The sequence below is a fragment of the Vulpes vulpes genome, chromosome 15 (genome assembly GCF_048418805.1).
Source record: "Vulpes vulpes isolate BD-2025 chromosome 15, VulVul3, whole genome shotgun sequence".
NCBI lineage: Eukaryota > Metazoa > Chordata > Mammalia > Carnivora > Canidae > Vulpes > Vulpes vulpes.
Window position 1 is genome coordinate 39,996,752 of NC_132794.1, and position 6,227 is coordinate 40,002,978.

Genomic DNA, 6,227 nt, shown 5'->3' on the forward strand with positions numbered 1-6,227 from the left:
TAATTATTCGCAGTTAGAGGTTAATGTCAGCTTTGTTTTTAGGCTATAAATTCTATGTATCTCTAGTATCTACCGTACATATTGGCACTCAGCAGTTTAAACATATTTATTGAATGAAGAAAGAAAAGATGAAATACTTTATATACTGGTGGAATATTATTTAAGTTAACCTACAACTAAGGAATATGTGCACTTTATTGTGAGATATTATCTGTTAAAAAATTGCAATACAGAGACACCTGGGTGGCTCAGCAGTTGAGCATCTGCCTTTGGCTCAGGGCATGACCCCGGGGTTCCAGGATCAAGTCCTACATCACAGGGAGCCTATTTAGCCCTCTGCCTGTGTCTCCACCTCTCTGTGTGTGTATCTCATGAATAAATTTTTAAAATCTTTTTAAAAAATTACAATACATAAAGACATATATTGCTCATATATTTTAGTAATTACAGGGATGAAAGCCTTGTACTTAAAGAAAAGGAACAAATACCATATGATTTCACTCATGTGGGATTTAAGAAACAAAACATATGACCACAGGGGAAGAAAAAAAAGAAAGAGAGAAGCAAGCCATAAGGGACTCTTAACTATAGAAAACAAACTGAGGGCTCATGAAGGGAGATGGATGAAGGATGGGCTGGATGGGTGATGAATATTAAGCAGAACACTTGTTGTGATGAGCACCAGGTGTATATGTAAGTGATGAATCACTAAATTCCTCACCTGAAACCAACTTTATCATTTAGGTCAGCTAACTAGAATTAAATGAAAACTTGTAAAGAAAAAAATATGAAGAAAAGGAACATAGAATACATGAAAATTTCAGGGAAATGGAAGAAAATAAAGTAAGTTAAGAACATTTGCAAAAAAAAAAAAGAATATTTGCTATAAACCTTATATTCTACTCTTATTTCTAACACAGTAAACATAAAATTTCAGTCTTACTTTATAGCACACTCTATATTAAATAAATCATGACCATATAAAGTATAATTCCAATGGTAGATGGGATCGTACTCTAAACTGATAAAATATTACATAAGATTTTTGTGTCTGTAGCATAGCACAACCAAAATCCTGAAATCCCTCTGGTTACAAAACATCTAAGACTGCTAGAATCATGTAAAATAACTGTTAAAATCAATTGAAGTGAAAATATCAGTGAGGGTAACAAAACATGAGAGACACCTAACTCTGGGAAATGAACAAGGGGGTAGTGGAAGGGGAGGGTTGGGGTGACTGGGTGATGGGCACTGAAGGGGGCACTTGGCGGGATGAGCACTGGGTGTTATGCTATATGTTGGCAAATTGAACTCCAATTAAAATTTAAAAATTTAAAAAACAAAGAAAAAACACAAAAATTTAAAAAAATGAGGATATTAGGAAAGAAGAATCCTTTCCCAAAGGATAAAAAAAATCAATTGAAGATTTTAAAAGAAGGTAAATGTCTCACTTGAGGTCAGTATGAAGCTTCAGCTCCGTCCCAGGAGGGTAGACCAGCACTGAACCATTGCCCACTCTGAGAACATCTACAGAATTCTGCTGCCTAGAGATCCTATAAACTTGGGAGAGAACTGAGGTTTGGGTTTTGCACCATAACAGAGTGCCATGCTCAGTGCACAGATTCTGGGAAGAGAGAGGGAGATTATTAGAAGAAAGCCTGCCTAACAGAGAAAACAGAAAAAAAAAAAAAGTTACCCAAACTTGATTCTGGATATAGATGAAAATAAATGGGTCCTTCACAAGGTTGGGCTTGTCATCACATTCTTTGTATGTTCCCACACATCAGTGTGAGAATTTTCTTTTAACTTGCTACTTAAGGAAATAGGTTCAGGCATTTGACAAAAGTAAACACAAATACTCAGTGGAAAAAAAATGTTCCTTGAAAACAGATTACACTGAACTCTCACAGAAATGTATAAAATAATATAAATAAAAACACTGGGTGCTATACTATATGTTGGCAAATCGCACTCCAATAAAAAAATATACAAAAAGTAAATTAAATAAATAAATAATAAATTTTAAAAATAAAAATAAATAAAAACTAACTATCAAAAATCACAAGACAAACAAACAAAAATATCCCAGCAATTAGGACAGTCAGGAGAAAGTGAAAAGACAATGCATGAAATGGGAGAAAAATACTTATAGTCATGGATCAATCAATGCCCAGAAGTCAGTGGCATTTCTATACACTAACCATGAGACTGAAGAAAGAGAAATTAAGGAGTCAATCCCATTTACCATTGCACCCAAAGCATAAGATACCTAGGAATAAACCTAACCAAACAGGGAAAGGATCTATACCCTAAAAACTATAGAACACTTCTGAAAGAAATTGAGGAAGACACAAAGAATTGGAAAAATATTCCATGCTCATGGATTGGCAGAATTAATATTGTGAAAATGTCAATGTTACCCAGGGCAATTTACACGTTTAATGCAATCCCTATCAAAATACCATGGACTTTATTCTTAGAGTTGAAACAAATTATTTTAAGATTTGTGTGGAATCAGAAAAGACCCCGAATAGCCAGGGGAATTTTAAAAAAAGAAAACCATATCTGGGGGCATCACAATGCCAGATTTCAGGTTGCATTACAAAGCTGTGGTCATCAAGACAGTGTGGTACTGGCACAAAAACAGACACATAGATCAATGGAACAGACTAGAGAACCCAGAAGGGGGCCCTCAACTTTATGGTCAACTAATATTCGACAAAGCAGGAAAGACTATCCACTGGAAAAAAGACAGTCTCTTCAATAAATGGTGCTGGGAAAATTGGACATCCACATGCAGAAGAATGAAACTAGACCACTCTTTTTCACCATACACAAAGATAAACTCAAAATGGATGAAAGATCTAAATGTGAGACAAGATTCCATCAAAATCCTAGAGGAGAACACAGGAAACACCCTTTTCGAACTCAGCCACAGTAACTTCTTGCAAGATACATGCATGAAGGCAAAAGAAACAAAAGCAAAAATGAACTATTGGGACCTTATCAGATAAGAAGCTTTTGCACAGCAAAGGATACAGTCAACAAAACTAAAAGACAACCTACAGAATTGGAGAAGATATTTGCAAATGACGTATCAGATAAAGGGCTATTTTCCCAGATCTATAAAGAATTTATTAAACTCAACACCAAAGAAACAAACAATCCAATCATGAAATGGGCAAAAGACATGAACAGAAATCTCACAGAGGAAGACATAGACATGGCCAACACGCACATCAGAAAATGCTCTGCATCACTTGCCATCGGGGAAATACAAATCAAAACCACAATGAGATACCACCTCACACCAGTGAGAATGGGGAACATTAACAAGGCAGGAAACCACAAATGTTGGAGAGGATGTGGAGAAAGGGGAACCCTCTTGCACTGTTGGTGGGAATGTGAACTGGTGCAGCCACTCTGGAAAACTGTGTGGAGGTTCCTCAAAGAGTTAAAAATAGACCTGCCCTACGACCCAGCAATTGCACTGTTGGGGATTTACCCCAAAGATTCAGATGCAATGAAACACCGGGACACCTGCACCCCGATGTTTCTAGCAGCAATGTCCTTAATAGCCAAACTGTGGAAAGAGCCTCGGTGTCCATCGAAAGATGAATGGATAAAGAAGATGTGGTTTATGTATACAATGGAATATTACTCAGCCATTAGAAACGACAAATACCCACCATTTGCTTCAACGTGGATGGAACTGGAGGGTATGATGCTGAGTGAAGTAAGTCAATCGGAGAAGGACAAACATTATATGTTCTCATTCATTTGGGGAATATAAATAATAGTGAAAGGGAATAGAAGGGAAGGGAGAAGAAATGGGTAGGAAATATCAGAAAGGGAGACAGAATATAAAGACTGCTAACTCTGGGAAATGAACTAGGGGTGGTGGAAGGGGAGGAGGGTTGGGGGTTGGGGGTGAATGGGTGATGGGCACTGAGGGGGGCACTTGATGAGATGAGCACTGGGTGTTATTCTGTATGTTGGAAAATTGAACACTAATAAAAAATAAATTTATTTAAAAAAATAAAATCACAAAGTCTAAAAACAAAAAAGGGAGACATGGATCCAGAATACGTAAATAACTCTTACAATTCCAGAATTGAAAGAGAAATAATTAAATAATAGGCAAAGGATCTAAGTAGAAACGTCTCCAACAAAGATATTCAAAGGGGCAATAAGCACATGCAAAAATGCTCAATATCATTAGTCACTAGGCTATACAAATAAAATCACAGTAGCCTATCACTTCTTATCCACTAGGATGGCAATAACCAAAACGACAGATGAGAACACAGAGCAATCAGAGCTCTAGTACATTCCTGATGGAATGTATAATGATGCAAACATTTTGGAGAGAATTTTAGCAGTTCCTGAAAATGTTAAACATACAGTTACTAGAAGACCTAGCAATTTCACTCCAAATATGTATGCAACAGAAAACATATGTCCATACAAGAGACTGAATATGAATGGTTATAGAAGGTGTATTCACAAAAGTAAAAAAAACACAACAACAAAAAAAAAACACTAAAAACTCAGTGTTCATCTCAGTTCAAACTGAAAAACATAGTCATCAAAATTATGTCATTTCATTAGACAGAGCTCTAGTCTTATTTGACAAGGTAATTTGAGGAAAATAGATTCCTGTCACAGTCTTGTTATAAATAAAAATGAAAGACTAATAAGAAGAATCACAGAGGTTCTATTCATCTAAAAACATTTTAATTTTAATTTTTAAAAGATTTTATTTATTCATGAGAGACACAGAGAGAAGCAGTGACACAGGCAGAGGGAGAAGCAGGCTCCATGCAGGGAGTCCGATGTGGGACTTGATCCTGGAACCATGGGATCATGACCTGATCCAAAGGCAGATGCTCAACTGCTGAACCATGCAGTTCCCCAAAAACATTTTTATTTTTAATTGAGAAGTTAGTTTGCCTTCCAAAGTACAATTGGAATGCAAAATATTCTTCCTTTTCTCCTATGGTGATCTGTTTTTTTCCTCAATAGTAATGCAGCTTTTGTTTTAAGACCTTGCAGACTGATTTTGAGTTCTAATTTCTGAATTTTGTATTGACTCCTCTTGGCCTAGAAATGATAAACTAATTGACTTCTCCAAAATATCAGACATCATCTAATAAAAAGGAAAGAAAAAAGAGCAAGAGAAAAAAATATATATATATACACAAATAATGAAATGATAGCATCTATTTTTGTCCTGTCACATTAACATCATTGTATTGAAGCAAGCTTGACTTCTATTAGTCACCCTATATTTCATATAACTAGGGTCAAAGTTACTAAAAAGAATGACTTTTGAAAGTGGTGCACTGCTATTACACAGGGATATTTTCTTAAAATTTTTTCATTTGTAACAAAAACAAACCTAACTGTAAAGTAATGATGTATTACTAAGTTCAAAATAACATATGGATTCAGGAGCTAAAATAGAAGAAAGAAAAGGAATCTTCCGGAATGCTAGAAAGCAGAGAGCAATCCTGAATCATGGAGGATATGGCTGGAATAACAGCTTTAATAAGGCAGGGTAGCCTAGGGGAAACAGGTATCAGAGAATAACCTCACAGCTGCCCCTGTAATATTCTTATAAAAGCCTCCACCACAGCCACCAAACCTGCCACTGAAACACCAAACTTACTAACCAACTCACCCATCTTCCCTGTCACCTCTGTAAGTCTTTTTGGATTTCTTCTCTCCCTCTCTCTTTTTCTTTTTTCTAAGCTATTGATTTCTTCTGCTTTCAATATCAGCAATTTATGATTAAATTAAAAGAGATTTTCAAGTCACAGGTTGTGATACACTATCAAGACCTCTATGACTTGCCTAAAATATTAAAATATCATTGTTATCTAGTCATTCCTTCTTTATTAACCTGAATATAAAAGATAGACTGTTTGCTATTACATCTTGTAAAAATGGAGATAGTTTATTTTTCAAAATTGAGTTACCTTTTTAAAATTTCAACTTAAATAGCTCATTTTACTAAAGTTGAAAACATGAAAAAAGATTAATAAGAAAATAAAACCATCCTAGAGAAAGGGGTTTTTCATTATTAGGATTTGGAGAGGTGTAACCTATACAGTTCCCAGTGGGTAGCAATCTAGTTGCAATCTCATGCATTGCTCCAGAAACATTGGAGGATAGAAAACAGAAGTGCCTTGCATAGCACGGTGACATGTTTGGTGAAGTGTCTT